The sequence below is a fragment of the Lithobates pipiens genome, unplaced genomic scaffold, assembly GCF_037356315.1.
Source record: "Lithobates pipiens isolate NorthernLeopardFrog02 unplaced genomic scaffold, aLitPip1_a1.2 Scaffold_30, whole genome shotgun sequence".
Classification (NCBI taxonomy): domain Eukaryota; kingdom Metazoa; phylum Chordata; class Amphibia; order Anura; family Ranidae; genus Lithobates; species Lithobates pipiens.
Window position 1 is genome coordinate 164,855,035 of NW_027507791.1, and position 22,385 is coordinate 164,877,419.

The 22,385-nt window shown below is 50.1% G+C and overlaps 5 pseudogenes; all 5 read right to left on the reverse strand.

Moving 5' to 3' along the window:
* Positions 1-119, reverse strand: LOC143954944 (5S ribosomal RNA; annotated as a pseudogene).
* Positions 120-394: 275 nt separating this feature from the next.
* On the reverse strand, positions 395-513 carry LOC143946603 (5S ribosomal RNA; annotated as a pseudogene).
* A 9,765-nt stretch (positions 514-10,278) lies between these two features.
* LOC143950095 (5S ribosomal RNA) lies at positions 10,279-10,397 on the reverse strand (annotated as a pseudogene).
* Positions 10,398-18,952: 8,555 nt separating this feature from the next.
* LOC143947571 (5S ribosomal RNA) lies at positions 18,953-19,071 on the reverse strand (annotated as a pseudogene).
* A 2,097-nt stretch (positions 19,072-21,168) lies between these two features.
* Positions 21,169-21,287, reverse strand: LOC143948071 (5S ribosomal RNA; annotated as a pseudogene).
* Positions 21,288-22,385: the final 1,098 nt, after the last annotated feature.

Sequence of the window (22,385 nt, forward strand, 5' to 3'; positions counted from 1 at the left end):
AGCCTACAGCACCTGGTATTCCCAAGCGGTCTCCAATCCAGGTACAAACCAGGCCCGACCCTGCTTAGCAGCCGAGATCAGACGAGATCGGGCGCATTCAGGGTGACATGGCTGTAGGCGATCTTGCTGGCCACTCTCAACCCTCTTGACAAACGCCAAGATGGTCACCTCGGCAAACAAGCAGAAAAATAAAAACAGGTCGTCGACGTCAACAACATATTGAAAAAAAAGCCTACTTCACCTAGTATTCCCAGGCGGTCTGCCATCCAGGTACTAACCAGGCCCGACCGTGTTTAGTATCCGAGATCAGACGAGACAAACGCCAAGATGGTCACCTCGGCAAACAAGCAGAAAAATAAAACAGGTCGTCAACGCCAACAACATATTGAGAAAAAGCCTACGGCACCTGGTATTCCCAGGCGGTCTCCCATCCATTTACTAACCAGGCCTGACCCTGCTTGGCATCCAAGATCAGACGAGAATGGGTGCATTCAGGGTAATGTGGCCATAGGCGATGTTGCTGGCCACTCTCAATCCTCTTGACAAACGCCAAGATGGTCACCTCAGCAAACAAGCAGAAAAATAAAACATCAGGTACTAACCAGTGTAGTTCAGAGGTACCCAACCTGCTATACCACTTGTACTCCAACATCCCCATTTCTTACCCTTCTAAAATGATGAGACCACACCTTAATTTTGGAGTATAAATGGCCATAGCAGCCTATTTATTATTCACACCATATAAATAACTCCAATATCAAATATATACCAAAATATCACCTCCGTAACAACTTGTTTAACTCCAGTCTGTTGGTCTTTGAGGGCACCCCCGAACTCCAACACATATTCCACCAATACACAGCGGGACCTTTATTCACACGATAGGTCTCCAGCGGATAATCAGCTCGGAGACAACCCCCTTCCCGCAGTGCAACTATTACAGTATTCCAGCTAACCTTTCTCTGGAATACACCGGAGGGGCACATACTACCGATGAGCCCCCCTCCCCTTTCCATCACATATGTTTACTGCCACCGTCAAAGACCAACAAAACACCGCCACAGCCTGCAAGGATGACACCTTACCCTTAAGGGCTCCCCCACACCCCCGGGGGCCCGCTGGATCCCATCTTGCAGCCCCAGAGCCCAGAAAACAATCCCCACTCCCTAGAGGTGTATTCTAACACCCTCAATTACAGGCCCAAATTAGTTTCCCCCTCTACTTGCCTGATCACCAGGCACCCCATTCTGAGCCACAGCCTCCCCACCACCTGAGTGTTAGACAACTGTACGAAGTCGTAAAATATCTGACTTAATGTCCGAGATCAGCTCCCTGATCATTCGAACCCAAAAGCATTACCCCTTGCATGCATAACCCAGATGGCCGGCGGTTTATCCCGCCATGCCTAACGTTCCATTTCCCATACCACCTTGCTCCACCTCAACCCCCCTACACCTAGCCAGTGAACACATGCCTCCCTCCTCTAACTACCCAACTGTCTGCCAACGGATCTCGCATCTGCTCTCCTGGCCCCCCAACAAACATACAGATAACAAAGAAAATCCAGACAAGGCGTATAAGTCCTCCATCTGGACAAAAAAAACGCCAAACAAAGGCAGCACCAACTTTAAAGTAAACCAATGTACCCCTTACCACAAACAACACAGCTTGTATATACAGACTACTCCCCCACTCGTGTTTTATTTTTATTTATTTATTTTTATTATTTATTCCACCACCACATGAAGGCATAGGTAAGTGCGTAATCGCTTTGCTTCCCACCTACCATTCCTCCTTACTGCTGCCTCATCCAACCCACATCTGGCATCTTCTACAGCCGCCCCGATGCGGAAGGAGTGTGAAGCGTATTCTGCACCATCTAACCTTGCGTCCCAGTGGCATTTTCAGAACACCGATCCGAACTGGAATCTCGACCAATACTTCTCAGCCTTGTGCCACATGAACTGCCCCCCATGCCATCTGTTCCAAACCCTAGAAACTCCCTAAACGTTTTATCTCTTTTTTTTTTTTTTTTTTACCCTGAATCCTGGTAACACAAACAGCAGCACCTCCACCCCTCTAACCCTTTGATCATTTTTTTATTCATTTTTTTTCAATTGTCCAACCCAAACTCTTTTTTTTTCAATCCACCCTGCACCGCAGGTTAAACAAAAGCCAAAAACCCACCAGTTTCCGCTCAATGGCAGATACCGACCCCCGTTTACCAAGTTCCTAGAACCATAGTACCACCAACAAACTTACCCCCCACATAGCCATGTTTGACCTCAGACTCTTGCACCCAACAACCCACCCTTCTTTTCATACCTTCACGTAAGCCGCCCATGTGGACTCACTGGCTGACCGCCCTGTTACCTCCCGTGGTCACTCCAATGCCATCTCCCATACCCAGCCCGAGTAGGGAATTCCTCCCCCTCTGTGGCCAGCTAACTCCCACCAAAAATAGATGCAAGGAGTAAGCCCCCCGTGTTTCCGAAGCCTGCAAGATGAATAGCATATAGAAAATGTTCAACTGCACCTAACGCACCACAAAGTGGCGTAGCTGCCGTATGACCAGTTGTGACAACGCGGACATGTGGTTGACCACGTAAACCACACCCACATAATCACAATTCAATGTCAGGTTCCTGCATGACCCTTACCCCAGCTCCATAGCCGGAACCACTGGAAAAATTCCAATAGCACACGTTTACGAATGAACACCCCACTTCCACCCAACAAAATTGGGGCCAAATTTCCTCACTCTATTGCCCCTGAAAGAAAAAATTTCCCCCAAACCTGTTTACCCTGCCGTGTTCGTGACCCCTTTTCCCATTGACCTGGCATCCACCTATCGTCCGTTATATGTGGCCAAGAACTCATACCAAACCTTCTAACCCTCCCTATGTTCCACATTTAACTGTTTAAATTAGCCAGGGCCTGAAACCCCCACTGTAGCAGACGGCAGCCGTCGGCCAAAACCCACTCATCAGAATAAAACCGGCAGGTATAATTGAACTTACCCAGCAACGAATGCAAAGTCCTCAACTGTACCTCACGCCATCCCTGGGCCTCCCCCACCCCCTTCTATAGTACCTCCACCTTGGTCACTGGCAGATGACCCTCCGTAACCCCTGAAACAATCACAATGCCAGAACAAAATAGTACAATATCCCTCGTCGGCCCCCCGTGTTTTGCAGCCAATGGCACTAATGAACCTACCTGCAATGTGCTGCAATGTATAAAGTATAATCGCACACACATCGGAAGAAGGCGGCCCAACACACAAAAATGTCCAAGCCATGTACGATTGAATCAGGGACCGACACGTCTCTACCCCCCCCCCCCCCCACTCCGGTAATTACCTAAACATCTAATCATGGCCCACTAAATTGAGCAACCTATGGGCAGGCATCACCTGCAGACCTGTGTTTACCTATAAATACTGACATTCATATGTAAATATCAGTCACGTGCATATGTAAATAGCCAAGGCCAACGGCATTCATATGTAAATAAAGGCAGCATTCATAAGTATATCATACCCCACTGCAGTGTGTGTGCTGTAACCTATTGCAACCAGTGAGCAGTATTACTGTACAGTAATCTCTAGCAGCGAATCAACAAGCAGAAATGTGCTGTAACCTCTAGCAACTAATCAGTGAGCCTTAAGGAGTGCTGTAACCTCTAGCAACCAGTCAGTAAGCAGTAATAATATGCTGTAACTTCTGGCAACCAATCACAATCGCTGCCTGATCTGATACAGTAAAGTGATTTTAAGTCTTGCTGCTATTTATTGTATGTCTCAGAGAAGGTGGAGAGCGAAATTGCATGGAGGGGGGGGCCCTAAGAAAATGTTTGCCCAGCGTCCAATCAATATTAAAGACGGCCCTGGGTATACCCCCCTGAAGGAACTGCTTCGGGGGCCTCGACTACAGAAACCGCATCCAGAAGCCGCTATCCTTTGATCCCCATTAAGAGGCGGCCATACCTACCTGCGCGGTCTAAACTGCTCATCATCCCGTAGCCAATCAGATCCCCCTTTTTAACGTGTGCAATGGCCTACATATAACAGAACAACAGGTTCTTCCCCCCCATGGCAATCGCATAATGGCGACCGCCTTCCACAAAATCAATCGGTACCTCCTCTTACCTTCATCCCTTTTCCCTTAATCTTCCTGCATGACCCTACACACTTAAAATGTAAATTCCCCCCCTTTTATTTTTATTTTTTTTAAAGGGGGCCATAACGAGAAGATCTCCACACACTTACCTTTTCAAATCATATCCCGGAATTCCTATTTAATTGTGTTCCCAGGGGACCCTCAAAGCACCCGTACATCTCACATTTTTTTTATTTATTTATTTTTTTTGCATCTGCAATCCTTACCATCTCCATCCTACCATTACCTGACAACCCCACCACTGCACCACTGTCCCCAAACTGCAGACGCACCGCCCGCCATTTGTGGGCCAGCATCCACCACCTCTGTTCCCGGAGGAGCAACTGCCGCCGACATTGCACCCCCCTTTCCAACCCCCCAACAAATCCTGTAATGCAACTTAAACGAAAAACATTTAGACATTATTTGACTTACCGGGCTGACTGGAACCCCAACAGCCGCCGTGCTTGCCTCCATTGCTGGCTCGCATTCCTGCGGCTCCTCCTCCTCGCACACTGTCAGCTCGCCTTCTGACCTGTCATCCTAGACCAGGACCGGTGGTGTCATCAGCCCCCCAGGCAAAGAGGTCCTGGGGGCCGTGGAGTCCCTCTGTTGTAGTGCCTGTCTCACCCCCGAAGCTCTGCCTCCTGCCATGGTTCTACAAATGCCCTCACATACTGTGACCTGGAAGGTCAACCTCGTCCTTCCACCGCCATCTTGTGCCATCTCGTGCCGCCCGTATAAGCAACGCCCACCCGCGGAGCTCCGCCCCCTTAAAAACCTTTTTTTTTAATATAAGCAGCCTGACGGCCATACTAATTAGTCTCCCTCGCCGAGCCTTCCTCCCCGCGCAGCGATGCAGACAGAGGAGGTAGTAGTCCTGCAATTCACGGGTGGGGAAGCAGCACCATAACCCACCCACTGCTTCCCTCCAGTGTGACTCTGGACCCCCATGGAAGATTAACCCCTTACTGTTTGGGCGGTCCCAGCCTCCCTCTGGATGCTCTACACAGCCCCCGATGGCGATGCAGGAGAGACACTAATTGGCGGGCCCCAGGACTGCTGCTCGGGTGAAGTCTCCCGTTGGATGGAGGGATGGTGGCCCCAGCCCCTTGCCTGCCGGATTCTCCATGCACCGACCAGGGCTGCTCCTCTTTCATCTTGATGTGGTGACCATGGAGGGGAGGAGTTAAAATTTTTGGCGTCCGGGTTGTTGCTGGTGTGAGTGCGCTAAAGGACTTGACATTTCGGCATGTTTGTCCCCTCTCCCTTGCTGCCCCTTTCCCTCCTTCCCTTCCCTCCCCCCTTTCCCCCTTCACTCCCCCCTTTCCCCCTTCCCTCCCCCTTTCCCCCTTCCCTCCCCCTTCCCCCCTTCCACCCCCCTTTTCCCCTCTTCCCTGCCCCTTTTCCCCCGGGGTGTGGACGGGGGAGAGGGGGTAAGGAGAGGACAATCTGCCAAAGGGAGAAATGCATTTGTTCGGGGGCTGCATGTACTTTTGGGGTATGGGACGGGGGGTGGTGGATTCCATTTTGTGATGCCTTTTCTGTTGTGATGGGCTCCCTCGTGCATGCCTACGTTTAGGGCGAGCTGAGGAGACCCCTCAGTGCTGACAGTTATATGCTCTACCTCTGTTTTGATTATACTATTGTTTTTTGGTTCTATGATGTTACTGATTGTCTTTTATTTGCATACCGGTATCAGACGTGACATTTACCACTGCCGGGACTGGGGGGACTAGGATTTGGGGGCTCCCTCTCCGACCTGTCTACCCACCAACCCACGTAGGACAGCGCTTTAAACCCAGTGTACATCTGGTAAGTGCTATAGCATAATTGTGCTGTTTTAGTATACCCTTCCTGTACTGTTGAGTGCGGACAACCCTTAATTTCCCTCTCCCCCTGGGGTTGAGGTGTCCGGCCTCTTTTTCCCCTTACCTTTCCTTCCATTTGCCCTTCCTTTCTCCCCCTTAGTTCCCGCCATCCATTACCTACCCAAAACCTACCTTGGTTCAACTTTCTTTGCTTTTCTCTGACGTCCCCCTCCCCCTCCCAGAGGAGCGATGGCAGACTCAGTCAAGGTCACCTCTCTAAACGTTAAGGGACTGAACTCCCCTGAAAAACGGTGGATCCTCCTGTGAGAACTGAAGACTTCTTGTACTGATGTGGCCTTTATACAAGAAACACATTTTAAAAATACTAGTCTCCCCTTTCTATGGTCGAGATCTTTCCCTAAGGTCTACCACTTTACTAACCCCTCCTCTAAGACCAAGGGAGTCTTCATTCTGATCTCTAGCAGGCTCCCCTGGGTTCTCCAGGATTCTCTGGTGGACCCTGGGGGCCGATATCTTTTTCTTAGGGGCCACATTGGAGAGCGCCTTTTTACATTTGCCACTGTGTACGCTCCCAATGATCACCAAGATACGTTCCTCAGAACTACCCTGCACAGATTATGTGACTTTCGGGAGGGCCAGTTGATATTAGGTGGGGACTTTAATGTCCCCTTTCGCCATCGGTTGAAACTTCTGCCTCTTGCTCCTCGCTCCTCATTTACTAAGTGTTTACTGAATGACCAATTAGTTGATGTCTGGCGTCTGCAACACTCTGGGGAAAGGGACAACTCTTTTTGCTCTTCCCCTCACAAATCATACTTGAGGATAGACTTCTTCTTGATTCCACATGACCAACTGCACTTGGTGAGCTCTTCCTCCATCGGCCATATTACTTGGTCTGACCACGCTCCTGTAGCCCTTACCTACACCCTCTCTAGGAACCCCTCACGTAGGTCTCTATTCTGGCACCTTAATGAGAGCCTCCTCCAGATACCGGAAGTTTTAGCAGATGGACCAGGGAATTGGACCTTTATTTCCAAGAAAACTAAACGCAGGACTGCGACCCGAGGATAATTTGGGAGGCTCACAAGTCAGTACTCCGCAGGGTACTTATCAGGCACGGGGCAGGCATCAAACGAACATGGAAGGAACAGCTTGCTAATCTGTTTCGTGAACTTGCCTCTGTGGAAGCCAAACATAAACATGCCCCCTCACGGACCTTAGAGATTGAATTGGGGACACTCTGCACCCAGATTGCTGACCTACTCCATTATAAAGCGAAAGCGACACTCCAGTTTTGTCGTAAATTGACGTAGGAGTCAGGGGACAAATGCAGAAAAATCTTAGCCAGGTCGGTAAAGGAGTTTAAATCTGCCTCTTACATACCCCAGTTGATAGATGAGAATGGCCAGAGGGCCTCTACCCCAACCCAAATAGCCAAAGTCTTTGAAAAATGTTACTCTGATCTCTACAACCTGCCTGATTCAGGGTCCGGACAGGACAATATAGACAGATATGTAACCGGTTCTGGTCTACCAACCCTCTCATCGGACTCACGGGAGTACTTGGAGGACCCGATCACACTGGAAGAAGTCCAGACGGCCGTGGGACCTCCGAAGGTGGGTAAGGCTCCGGGCCCTGACGGATATACCGCACAATACTATAAGACCTTCCTCCCTATTCTCGGCCCGCGCTTGGTGAATTTATTTAATACTCTGAGCTCAAATGGGGATTTTCCTGAGGATACCCTTAGAGTCCACATCTCGTTGATACCTAAGGAGGGCAAAGACCTGGGCCTATGTGGGAGCTACAGACCCATTTCCCTCCTAAATTCGGTCCTAAAACTATTCTCTAAAATCCTCGCCACGTGATTGGCACATCACTTGCAGTCCCTTATACATATTGACCAGTTAGGTTTTATTCCCACCAGGGAAGATAGGGACAACACCATTAAGGTGCTTACCCTGGTCCATAAAGCAAAGTCATCTGGGACCCCTTGTCTTCTCGTGAGTACTGATACCGAGAAGGCTTTTGATCGGGTCAAATGGACATTCATGTTCTTGGTCCTTCGCCATATAGGTCTGAGTGAACGGATGCTGGCATGGATAAGTAAAATATACTCACGCCCTTCAGCTCAAGTCAAAGCGAATGGGGTGCTCTCATCTCCCCTTGACATCGGGAATGGGACCAGACAGGGTTGCCCCCTGTCGCCCCTGTCATTGGAACCCTTTCTCTCCACAATTCAACAAAACTCAGACATAACGGGACTCCAAATGGGTACTACTGATTGCAAGATATCTGCCTACGTGGATGACATGCTGTTCTCGCTGACGAATCCCAGAGTTTCCTTGCAAAATCTCCTTCGGGAATTCCAGATATACGGGATACTTCTTGAAATCAGAGGCCATGGGGGTTGCAGTCCCCCCGCAAACGTTACTAGACTTGCAGTCCAATTTTCGATTTAAATTGACCCGTACAGCCCTTAAAACTTCCCCCCACCCTTTGTCACTAAGATCCGCAGTTTGCTTCACGGGTGGCATTCTGGCCTCCATTCCTGGTTCAGGAGATGCAATCTCATTAAAATGAACATACTCCCTAAATTTACCTATCTTTTCCAAGCTCTCCTGATCCAGATTCCAGTCCCGTTTTTTAAGCAAGCTTAATCCTTGCTCACTCAATCTAACTGGGCCCACGAAAATCCAAGACTTAAGCGGTCACAGCTGACATTGTCTAAACAACAGGGAGGGTTGGTTCTCCCTGACTTGTGTCGCTACTACCTGGCCTCCCATCTGGGGTGTGTATTGGACTGGAATCGAAACAAACTTTCTAAGCTCACTCCCGAATTCCGCTAAGAAGCGCCATGTGGCGCTATAAGGGTTTACCCACAGAATTGACGTCACATCCCACTATAGGGGCTTAGTTGAAAGTCAGTCACCTGATCGCTACCCAAAACACACTCACGTCTTTGACTTCCCCCCTATTCCCTATACGTGGCCATCGGAACTTTAAACCGGGGACCCACTTAGAAATTCCAACCTAGACAATGCGTCTAAATTCGTCATTGATGGAAAATGGCCTTCTTTCTCAACCCTAACAGATCCGACAGGGCTTTTCCAACTGCCTTTTTGGAGAGCGGCGCAACGACATAATTTTCTCCATTCCATCCCCAATCCTCAAACGTTCACCAATCCTCAGACGGAGTTTGAGACTCTATGTAGGAGCGAAGGCCCTTTGGCACACATTCTCTCTCAAACAGATTACCCACACTTAACCTGTCTGTCCAACTGGGAAAAGGACCTTAATTGCTAGTTTTCCCCAGCACAGAGACAATGCATTATCACTTTGGCTCTCAAAACCTGGCTGTGCACGAAGATACAGGAGACTAATTTTAAACTTCTCACCAGGTGGTATTTGACACCATCAAAGCTGCATAAATGTTTCCCCTCTTCCTCGAACATATGCTGGAGGTGTGGAGAAGAAGAGGGCACGTTGCTCCACATTTTTTGGTCCTGTCCCAGCTTGGTGGACTTCTGGACAGAGATCCGATGCATAACACAAAAATTCACAGACTTCTCCATCCAGGAAGAGGCTGCATTATTTCTCTTGCATCATTAACAGATTCCCATTAAGAAGTACAAAAAAATCAATTTTACGGCATGTGATAAATGCGGTGAAATCCTGCATCCCTCTCTATTGGAAAAAATGTCCCCCCCCTTTCATTACTCACTGGCTTAGGAAAATAGAGGACATTAAAAAAAATGGAGGACTTGATCCTCACATCACAAGGTAAACAAGAATTTTTTAAACAAACCTGGGACATCTGGAATACCATTATATTCTCGCTGGAAGGATGTCGCCTGCTATCGCATTAGTGCTCTGAGCTTTCCTTGACTGGCCCCTTGGACAGTGGCTGCCATCGTGTCTCGTCCCCTCTTCTCCTTTCATGATCTTTCACCCCTTCTCTTTTCTGCCTTCCTCTCCTATCTCTCACCCCCTCCACCCCCTCTCTCTTCTGGAAAAAGTGGAAAATTGGGAATTACGGCCCCACACCCCCCTCTGGATGGATTATGCAGGAGGGACCTGGGGTTTGTGTGACCCTGGATCTTGGTACAGTACTTTATTCGTGCCTCAAATCATTGTGATTGATGGAAGGCAGACTCACCGTTGCGAATATACCTGTATCAAGTATTGTTCAGCTGCTTTTTGCTCTGTATTTCTCTGTTGCATTATGTACTCGGGGGACCATCTTCCCCTGTTTGGAGAAAAAATTATATTTGAAAAAAAAAAGAAGCCTACGACACCTGGTATTCCCAGGCGGTCTCCCATCCTGGCATTAACCAGGCCCGACCCTGCTTAGCCTCCAAGATCAGACGAGATGGAACAGATTCAGGGTGATGTGGCCACAGCCAATATCTTCAGGCACTCTCAACTCTCTTGACAAACGCCAAGATGGTCACCTTGGGAACAAGCAGAAAAAAATAGGTCAACGGCAACAACATAAAAAGAAGCCTACAGCACCTAGTATTCCCAGGTGGTCTCCAATCCAGGTACTAGCAAGGCCCAACCCTGTTTAGAGATCAGAGGAGATCGGGCACTTTCAGGGTGATGTGCCCATAGGCAATCTCTTTGGGCACTCTCATCCCTCTTGAAAAATGCCAAGATAGTCACCCTGGGAAACAAGCGAAAAAAAACAGGTCAACGCCAACAACATAAAACGAAGAATACGGCACCTGGTATTCCAAGGCCGTCTCCCATACAAGTACTAACTAGGCCCAACCCTTCTTAGCCTCTGAGATCAGAAGAGATAGGGTGCTTTCAGGGTGATGCGGCTGTAAGCGATCTCTTTAGGCACTCTCAACCCTCTTGACAAATGCCAAGATGATCACTTTGGGAAACAAGCGAAAAAAACAGGTCAACACCAACAACATAAAAAGAAGCCTGCGGCATCTGGAAAAACCAGGTGGTCTCCCATCCAGGTACAAACCAGGCCCAACCCTGCTTAGCCTCTGAGACCAGACGAGATTGGGAACTTTCAGGGTGTTGTGCCCATAGGCAATTTCTTTGTGCACTCTCAACCCTCTTGATAAATGCCAAGATGGTCACCTTGGGAAAAAAGGAAAAAAAACAGGTCAACGCCGACAACATAATGAGAAGTCTACAGCACCTGGTATTCCCAGGCTGTCTCCCATCCAGATACTGACCAGGCCCATTGCTGCTTAGCCTCCGAGATCAGATAAGATTGGGCTCTTTCAGGTTGATTTGGCCGTAGGCACTCTCTTTGGGCACTCTGAAGCCTCTTGACAAAGGCAGAGATGGTCACCTTGGGAAACAAGCTAAAAAAAACAGGTCAAAGCCAACAACATAAAAAGAAGCCTACGGCATCCGGTATTCCCAGGCGATCTCCCAATCATGACACTAACCAGGCCAGATCCTTCTATGGCAGCTGGTCTTCCCAGGCAGTCTCCCATCCAGGTACTAACCAGGCCTGACGCTGCTTAGCCTCTGAAATCAGAGGAGATCGGGTGCTTTCAGGGTGATGTGGCTGTAAGCGTTCTCTTCAAGACACGCCCAACCCTTTTTTTTTCTTCAAATATATATTTTATTAGTTTTCATCAATGGGATAAGGGCCCGTTTAACATACAGCGGTAGCAAAAAAATGGAGGTCGCAGCCTCCAAGTCACTCATCTTGACAAGTTATAAAATACAGTGCATATTCCAACAGCACAAGAAAGAGAATATAACCAGGGTCCATATGTCCCCGAGGTCCAGTTTGTTGGTATAGCCAAAATCTAAACAATATAGGCCGACATATCGCTACCAGAAAAGAATGAGAGAAGAAAGAAAGGTAAGTTACAGGGGAGAGGGGGGAGGATCGGGAGAGAAGGGGGGCATGGAGGGACAATGGGAGGCGTGCGACTGAGATACCTGTCCATGGGGTTGGAACCTCCGTGTACTGCCTAGTGTCCATGTAATCACAACAGCTCAAGTCGCAAGCAGCGACTTTCCTTCATCTGAAAGTATGAACATATTCCAGAGAGACCAGGTTTTCCTGTAGGTGTCCTGTCTGTGTTGCGCTGTCAACACCAAGTCCTCCATTTTATTCATGTCTTCTACCCTCCTCAACCACATTGCTACGGTCGGAGGACAGTCTTGTTTCCAAAGTAGGGGGATACAGGATTTGGCAGCGTTAGTCAAGTGTCGCAGTATAGATCTCTTGTATCTTCGGCGGGGGCAGGGTGGACACATGAAGTAGAAAGAACGCCGGGTCGTTGGGAATCAGCAGGTCCGTAAATTTTTGAGACACCGTTCGCACTGCAGTCCAGAAAGGCGCCAACTTAGGGCAGGACCAAAACATGTGTAACATGGACCCCCTCTCTTCATGACATCGCCAGCAACTTGCTGACGTGTCTGGGAAAATGGCATGTAGGCGACTAGGTGTAAGATACCACCTGGTCATGATTTTATAATTGGTCTCTTGTATTTTAGTGCACAGTGACGTTTTAAGAGAATGGTCAATTATATTCTGTTTCTGGACTGCAGTAAAGGTGCATTGAAGCTCCGCCTCCCACTTGTCCAAGCACGCCAGGCTCGGTGAGTGGGCTGGTGTATTCAGTGTCGAGTACATTTTAGAGAGGACTCGAGAAACTGGTTCCGTGCCTGTGAGGAATTCCTCGTATGGGGTCAGCGGTCGTGTGTAAGACTGGGGATTTGGGATGCTTTGAAGAAAATGGTGTATCTGTACTGCGTCCCAGAAGGAGAGCTGGAAGGAGCCCGCTGGGTCGGTTAGCTCCGTTAACAAGGGCCACCTATCTCGCCGCACAAATCGTGCAGCCGTTACACAATCTGACTCCCTCAGCGCCTGAAAGCGTGTAGGTGAGTTCCCGGGGGGGAACCGATGGTTACCTAGAATCGGGATCAAGGGAGAGGTTTTGGTAGTCAGGGAGTTTTGGAGTGTCGCCTGAAGTCATTGCTATCAAGGGATGCGATTTTATCTCAGGGGGGAGGGAGCCACCACACCATAGCGCAGAACGCAGGGGAATGTTTACCTGCCGTTGTTCTATCTGTACCCATAATTTCAATTCTTGATGTCTCCCCCAGTCCACGATTCTGCCTAAGTGTATTGCTTGGTAGTATCTCCTAATATCGGGGAGTGCCAGTCCCCCATATCGTTTGGGCGCAGAAAGTTGGGCACGTGGTATGCGCGGTTTCTTGTATGCCCAGACAAATTGGACAAACAGGGTCTGCACCTGTTTAAAATATGTGGGAGGTATTCTGATCGGGAGAGCCTGAAAGAGGTATAACAATTTGGGCAGCACACTCATTTTTAGTAGATTGCATCTCCCAAACCATGAGTGTAGTCCCTTATGCCATGTGTCTAGCAGTGCCCTAATCTGTATCAACAAAGGGGGAAAGTTATAGTCATAGATGCGAGACAGGTCAGTTGGGATTTTCGTGCCCAGGTAAGTCAAGGCAGAGGACGTCCATCTAAATCGGAAGGTGGATTGTAACATCGAGAGAGTACGTGCCGGAATAGATATCCCCATTGCCTCAGATTTAATAAAGTTAATTCGAAGGTTAGAGAGTTTCCCGTAAGTCTCGAATGAACTAAGGAGGTTCGGAAGGGAAATTATTGGGTTAGTGATGGAGAAGAGCATATCATCCGCATAGGCTGACAGCTTACAGTGCAGTCGGCCAATTGCCACCCCTTGTATATCGGGGTTCATTCTGATCTTGGCTAAAAACGGTTCCAAGGACAGAGCGAAAAGGAGGGGGGACAATGGGCAACCCTGTCTCGTCCCATTGGTGATCTTAAAAGGTTCTGATAGTATACCGTTGGCCTTCACCTGGGCTGTAGGACTACTATATATACTAGCTATGCGGCTCAGCATCACCTCCCCCAGTCCGATATGTCGTAGTACTGTAAACATAAACGACCAGTTAACCCGGTCGAACGCCTTTTCGGCTTCAGTGTTTAAAAATAGACACGGGGTCTTCTTTGATTTCACAATATGTAACAAATTAAGCACTTTGGTGGTACTATCCCTAGCTTCCCTCGACGGGACAAAACCCACCTGATCCAGATGGATAAGTTGCTGGAGATGCAATGCCAGCCGAGTAGCCAGTATTTTGGTGAATAGTTTGAGATCTACGTTCAGCAGCGAGATAGGTCTATAACTGCCACAGGACGCCGGGTCCTTCCCCTCCTTAGGGATCACGGAGATATGGGCACCCAGGGTAGCGGAGGCGAACGTTTCTCCCGACCCCATGGCATTAAAGACCGTGAGTAGTTGGGGGCCTAATACTGGGAATAGGGTTCTGTAGTATTGTAAGGTATAGCCGTCAGGACCCGGCGCTTTCCCGGGCTTCAGGGACTTCATGGCCGTTTGGAGTTCTGGTAAAGTTATGGGAGAGTCTAAGATCCTCTGCGTGTCAGGCGAGAGAGAGGGCATGTGAGAGGTCGCAACGTATTCGTCCATGTCTGATTGGGGCGCTGTCACCAGAGGCAGGTTGTACAGGGTGGAGTAGAAAGAGTGAAACTCCTGTGTAATATGTGTGGGCAGGATTGCCCTTTCGCCCCCTGCCTTGTTAATATGAGGGACGTATGTGGAAAGTTTTAAGTCTCTGACCATTCTTGCCAACAATTTCCCGCATTTGTCCCCTGATTCATATGTCGTTCTACGGCAGATCTGTAAATGTGCCTTAGCTCTGTAGTGGAGGAGATCGTTGATCTGTTTCCGTAAGGTTGTCAAGTCAGACTCCGAGGACAGTGTGGGATTATGCTTATGTTTGCCCTCAGCAACAGCAAGTTTCTGTAAGAGTTGGGTAAGTTGTTGGGTACGCTCCCGTTTAATGCGGGCCCCATGCTTAATAAGGATCCCCCTAATCACTGGTTTGTGAGCCTCCCACAAAATCCCAGGCGTACAACCAGGTCGGGCATTCTCCTGGAAGTAACAATGCAGCTCCCTAGACACCTCCGCCAGCACCTCCGGTGCCTGCAGGAGGCTCTCGTTCAGACGCCAGAATTGGTGTCTGGAAGAGGCGTGATCAGATATACGGTATGTCAAAAATATAGGTGCATGGTCAGACCAGGTCCTAAGTCCAATAGACGTGTGTTTAATGGCATGTAGGTGCGCATGGGGGATCAGGAAGTAGTCTATCCTAGTGTATACCTGGTGTACAGAGGAATAGTAGGTATAGTCACGCTCTCCCGAATGCTGCAGACGCCAAACGTCTATCAGCTGTGATTTATGGAACGTCTTAGACATACGTTTGAGTTGGCCTATGGGGATGGAGGTCCTTCCGGAGGAAGTGTCCACTGAGGGAGTCAATGGGGCATTAAAGTCTCCCCCTATAATCAACTGGCCCTCTCTGAAGTCTTGGAGACGTTCTAAAGTCTCTTCCAGAAAGGTGGCCTGGTGGTCATTAGGGGCATATATCGCTGCCAGTGTAAGCTGCGTGAGGCCTACCGTACCCTTAAGGAAGACAAACCGTCCTGAGGGGTCCAGATTGTAGCTCTGGCAGTTCCAGGGAACCCTACTGGATATCAGTATGGAGACTCCCTTGGACTTAGCCGTTGGGTTTGTGGAATGATAGGCAATCGGGAAAAGCTTATTTCGTAAATAAGGTAGCTTATTATCCTTAAAGTGGGTCTCCTGGAGAAAAGCTACGTCTACCTGGGACCGTTTTAAATCATCTAACAAAATACGCCTCTTCTCCGGCGTGTTAAGACCCTTAACGTTCAGGGACATCACTGTAAGTCTGTCGAATGCCATAGGGGACCCGGGGGGGGGGGGGGGGGTTGGGCGGGTGGCGGAAAGGACCGGGAAGGAAAGGGCAAGGGAAGAGAGGGGAAGGAAACAGAAGGTTAAAACAGATACCAGAAAGAAAAGGAAAAAACGTTAAAAGAAGAAAGAGAAAAAGAGTCAGGAAAATGGGACAAAGTCTAACACCTTGTCCCTTACACAGTATAATATTTGCATATGGCGCTTGGGAGCCGTGTGGCAGAACCCAGCGACATATACCAACCTATTTGGGGGAGAGGTAGGACAGGGCTCAAAAAGAGAGCGCCCAGCCACACCTCCCCACCCGACACATCATAAAAATGAAAAAACATGTATCACTCCAAAAATATTGCAACAGGGATAACCCCCAACCCAGAAAAAAGGAGACAACAAATGCATAAAAACTGAAAAAAGTGAACGAAACAGGTGTTCCCATTCCCCACGGTATACGTCCCCCTCGTACCTGCTTTTCGGTAGACACCTGGCCCCAAACGTAGGAATTGCCGCAGCAAGAGGGCTGTTAATCCTGTATCTACCAGGCCATGTAGGAGACTGTCAACCCTCCCCAGATAGCCTGCCGATCGTCAGCCAGATCGGCTCCTAATACAGGACAAGTAGCCAGCCAAATGGTGCCCAACGGCCTGGTAGCCCGACCTGAGCCCCCAACTAAACACACACCTGCGACAGAATCTTTCAATGCGTCCGTAATCCAGTGGATGCCCATGCCCCCAGAACCCCCATGGCATCAGGGCTCCATGCGCGCAGACATGTCAAACCCATTCCTCATCCGTCCAGGCTACCTGTCCGTATGTCCAGCCGAGGGGTTCACATGACTGCAACTCTCAGGGCCGTTGCCAATGGGGGGATTTCACGGCAGCCATCCCCACCCATCCAACGGTGGCAAAGGGTGTCCTCCCCGGTTAGGCGCTGGAGCGTGGAATGTTCCTGCCGTAACTGAGAAGGGATGTCCCACGGCAGACGGGCAGGGCAGAGTCAGCAAGTCAAATACGTCAACCGAGGGGTGGGGGCGTAGCTCCTCACAGTTCCCCGGAGGGGGGGGGGCTGGTAAAATGCAGGTAGGATCATTCAACACCTCGGGGCGGGTAGCCCACCAAAAAGAGAAAAAAAAAAGGGGGGGGGGGGTGGTGCCAGGGGACCATGAGGGAGCCAGGTGGCAGTCAAGGTGCAAAGGTAACTGGAAATGTAGGGGCAAAGATAAGAAACAAAAACTTAACTGAGCAGGTGAGTTCCGAACCTGGGGTTGGGATCATCCGATTACGGTCAAACGAGGTTGGGCGGTAGCACCCGGGAGCCAGATCAAGATTCACGGACATCCTCCTGAGAGACCGCTCTAGGTCGGCGACGACCTCTTTGTAATCCGGGAGGCACTGCAGCTCCTTGTCCAGACTTACTCGGTTGTCCTTGCGGTCGTGGGAGGAAAGCCAGCCAGTCAGGCATCCTCCCCGGCTCTGAACCAAGAAAGGTAAAGAGGGCAGGCAGGGATTCAGGTTTCCGCAAAGTAAACGATCTCTGATCTTTCTTAAATGTCACTGAAAGCGGATATCCCCAGCGGTAAGTTATATTTCTTCTGCGAGCAAGGTCAAGCAGCGGCCGCAGCATGGCTCGTCTTTGCAGGGTGGGGCGGGAAAGGTCCGGGAGGATCTTAATGGTCGCCCCATCAAATTCCAGGTCCCCGGCGTTCCAGGCTTTGCATAGGATCTGTTCCTTATGAGGATAGTGGTGGATCCTGCAAATAACATCTCGGGGCCGCAGGGGGTCCGTAGGTTTAGGGCCTAGCGCTCTGTGTATCCGGTCGATCTCCACCCGGTCCGGGAGCTCGATGCCTTCTATAGCGCGGAAGATAGCAAGAGCGGTATCCTGCAAGTCTTCAGGGCCTGTAGCCTCAGGTAAGCCCCGGAGTCGCAGGTTGTTCCTGCGATTCCTATCCTCTATTTCCTCCAAGTGGAGTTGTTGTGCCACCAGAGTCTCTGCGTGTGCCTCCTGGAGTCTATCCACCGCCGCTACACGTTGTTCAAAAGCAGCCAAAGAGGTCTCCCCCGCCTCCACCCTAGAATTAAGCGCCGATACGTCTGCCTTAACTGCCGCCATCTCTTTGCGGTGAGCCGCCTCCACAGTCCCTATCAGAGCGGTTATGTCCGCCTTCGTCGGCAACGCTTGGAGCAGCATACGCAGTTCAGCATCCACTCCGCCTGTCGGCACGGCAGCCCGCCTCAGTTCGTCATCCATGGGGTGGAGGTCCGGCGGAAATTCCCGATAGCCATCTGCTGGTGTATGCTCTGTATGCGAGAGTGGTGCTGGACCTGGGGACACGCTCTCCTCCTCCGTGCGAGTCGCCGCCATCTTGGCCTCCGGGGATAGAAATTGCTGGCGGTGAAATAACCGGCTAAGCTCTCCGGAGGTCGGGTTTGAGGCGCCGATTTGAACAGTTTGTTGTTCCGCTTGGCTCCCTTCTTCTTAGCGGAGTGCATAGTGCTCTGTAAGGCACTGAAATGGTCGGGGTGGTCGAGAGGCGACCGGGCGCTCCAAAAAGAAAGTGCCCCCTACTCAGCCATCTCTAGTCCACCTGTCCGGTAGAACTGCAGGACCCTCAGCCGTGGTGGTAGGCCGGAACGGCCGCGGAGCACGATCTCGGGTGGCGGCCGCAGGAAACACCGGGGATCCGTAGGCCTTAGTAGGCCTCACTGGGCCGGAACCGGCCGCGGCCTCCCCGAGCGCCCCAGAGTCCAGGGAACGCCACCGGAGGGATCCTGGCAGGAGGGTGGACAACGTGGGGGGACCGATGGAGGTCTCTCACCTCTGCAGGCAGCAGGGCCAAGGCTTTTCCGGGAGGCCTCGGGGCAGAAAGATGGCGGCGGCCGGCGGACGGCAATGCGGCGGATCCGCGGAGTCAGCGGGCCGCCGAGCGCTGCAATATAGGCCTGGGACACCGCTGCGGGCTCCAACTAGCCGGCCGAGGTGGCTTGAGCAGGGATTGGGCACCGGATCGTGTGGATGGCGACGGATAGCTCCGCAGGTATCAGGAGCTTACAATCTAACATCCGTCGCCATTCGTGTCAGGCCACGCCCCCAAAAGAACACGCCCAACCCTCTTGACAAACGCCAAGATGGTCGCCTTGAGAAAAAAGCAAAAAAACAGGTCAAAGCCAACAACATAAAAAGAAGCCTATGGCACCTGGTATTCCCAGGCGGTCTCCCATCCAGGTACTAACCAGGCCTGACACTGCTTAGCCTCTGAAATCAGACGAGATCGGGAGCTTTCAGGGTGATGTGGCCGTAAGCGTTCTCTTCAAGACACGCCCAACCCTCTTCAAAAACGCCAAGATGGTCGCCTTGAGAAACAAACGAAAAAAAACAGGTCAAAGCCAACAACATAAAAAGAAGCCTATGGGCTTACAGCGGACCTTAAAAGATGGGACCCACTAGCTCTGACATGGTTCGGACGCTGTAATGTGTTGAAGATGAACGCGATGCCACGACTTCTGTATCTACTACAAGCCTTACCTATCAAAATACCCCAGACTTTCTTTCATGTGGTTCGCTCAATCTTTATCAAGTTCCTCTGGCGTGGCAAACATACGCGTATTGGTAGGGCAATGCTATTGCGACCGAAATTGCTGGGAGGTATTGGCTTCCCGGAGCCTGCTCTATATTACACAGCGACGCACATGACACGGGTGGTTGACTGGTGCCGACATGGGGAACTGACGCTATGGGTCAAGCTAGAGCAGGAGATGGCGCGGGTTCCACTGGCTGGTCTGCCTTGGGCGGGGAGGCCATTGGAGTCCTGTGTGACTACTCACCCGTTAATTTGCCCCTCGCTCGCCGAGATGGATCGTTTTTTTCACCTTTCCCACCTGACTAACTTCCCTTCTCCTATGACCCCAATTATTGGACATCCTAGATTCCCTCCGGGCCTGTCTGACCAGGCCATTACCAGGCAAGCCCTGAAAGGGCTTCTGAGAGCAGCCCTATTTCTTGGACCCACGGGCTGGATTCCCACGGGGACCATACTGCTAGAGCAAGTACCTGTTGCAATGGATAGCTGGAGAGCTAGACAGCTCATCCATTTCCTCGGATCACTACCTAACCATTCGTTCTTCTCTAGACAATTCCACCCCTTCGAGAAACTTTGCCTGGATGATGGCCCAATTCGTGGTTCCCTCTCTAGGTCCTACCAAATCCTGACAGACGCACAATCCTCCACGGATCCGCCCTTCCTAGCTACATGGAAAAGGGACTTACAAACTACATTCTCCAAACCACAGAGGGACAGAATACTCTTTTTCGCCCATAAGACGTCACTCTGCAGTAAATATCAGGAGATCTCATATAAGGTGATCACACGCTGGTATCGTACACTGGCGGTGTTGGCCAAAATATTCCCCGGTCAATCTGACCGCTGCTGGCGCTGTGAGCAACAGGCTGGCACCATTCTCCACATTTTCTGGGAATGCCCTAAATTACAAACATTCTGGCAGCCTGTCCTGAGACTCATCCACAAGTTCACAGACATTTCCTTAGCCAATGATCCCACAGCAGTTCTTCTCAATCTAACTCCTATGTCGAGAAAGCGTTATCATAAGTCCTTACTTAAACATCTCCTCAATGCAGCTAGGGCCTGCATTCCAAGTCAGTGGAAACAGCAACTGCTCCAACGGTGACCCAGTGGTTCGCAAGGGTAAATGATATTGAACGAATGGAAGACCTGACTGCCACAATGAAGGATAAAATGGAGGAGCAGGGGAACAGATGGTTCTACTGGAACAGTTGTGCTTTTCGGAAGAATACCTCCGCGAGACATAGTAAGCTCATGGTGATCGTTGGAGATCGCTGTTCCAAACGTTGGACAGCTGATGAGCTGGTAAACCGAGGGCGTCTCTTGCTCCCAGGGAGGGGACCGCAGGGGACCCCACCCTATCCACTCTACCCACGACACCCCCTTACCCCTTCTTTTCCTTTTCTGCCATTTCCTTCCCCAATCTTCTCTTTCCCCTTCTCCCTCCTTTCAGTTCTACTATTTCCCTTCTTAACTCAAAAAAAGGGAAAAGAAAATGGTATGTTCCGACCTCATTTGACTACTACACAATACTCTTCCCCTATCTATGGATATCGAAACTCTTCGAGGGTAGCAGGGCTAGTATCAATAGTATTTTAAGTGGTAGAGGATCCCAACGAGATGGAGCTTTAATCTCATCTTGATATGACCGCAAAGCTGTACACGTGCTATTCTCCTCGGACTTCTTACCATTGGCTCTGATATCCATGCAATATGATCGTTTGTTTGTAACTATTTGTATCACACATTCTTTGAAGTTGCCTTTGCATTGTATGTCGCATACTACAAAATAAAAAAATAAAAATAAAAATAAAAAAAGAAGCCTATGGCACCTGGTATTCCCAGGCTGTCTCCCATCCAGGTACTAACCAGGCCCATCGCTGCTTAGCCTCCGAGATCAGATGAGATTGGGCTCTTTCAGGGTGATTTGGCCGTAGGCACTCTCTTTGGGCACTCTGAAGCCTCTTGACAAAGGCCAAGATGGTCACCTTGGGAAACAAGCTAAAAAAAAAGGTCAAAGCCAACAACATAAAAAGAAGCCTACGGCATCCAGTATTCCCAGGCGATCATTAGCCTACCCTGATAAACTATGTGCTTTAAAGTGACGATTCCTCTTTTCGCCCACAGAGAAGGGTCTGGGATACTATTCAGGTGAGGGAGCATGGGGTTGCCCCATAGGGGCATATGTGGGGAGATGTGGTTGGGCTTTCCATAGCTCCTCCTTGTCTCCCGCCAGACCCTCACCGTGGTACGCATCAAGCCCGTCATGGAGGAGCTCACCCTAAGCCCCCGAAATGGTAGGTTACTCAGAGCTGCATAGGAGCCAAGGATGGCTGCCTCCAGGGTGACCGCCGGGTTTTGTGTGGGCTGGGAGAACCACCACCGAATTGTGACCAAAACAGCCGCCCAGTAGTAGATCTGAAAGTTTGGGAGCGCCAGGCCCCCCCCCCCCCGATAGTGGGAGATATAGTATCTGCTTAGCTACCCTGGGGGGTCTCCCAGCCCAGACAAAGGATATAAACAGACTCTCCAGTCTCTGGAAAAAAGTCCTGGGAATGTGGATGGGGGTATTACGAAAGAAGTAATTTTTTGTTAATTTTTAACAAATTGACTCTGCCCACTGGGGATAAAGGGAGAGATCGCCATGCCGCGCACCTAGCCCCTAATTGTGTCATGAGTGGCTGTATATTGTCCTCCAGACAGCTCTGAATTCTACCACTGACCTTAATCCCCAGGTATATAAAACTTTCCACTCATTTAAGCTGTGGATGAGGCATGCAAGGGGTCGAGGAGTGGAGTGGGAAAACAACCGGTTTGTCCCAATTGATGCGGATACCTGAGTACTGACCGAATCGATTAATCAGTTCCAGTGCAGTGCCCAAAGAAGACGACGCGTCCACTAAATAAAGCAGAGCATCATCTGCATACAAGGACAGCTTTTCCTCGATGGGCCCTACTTGTATCCCCTTTATCCCAGTATCCGCTCTCAGCAAAATAGCCAAGGGCTCCATCGCAAGGACAAATAAGGCTGGTCAGA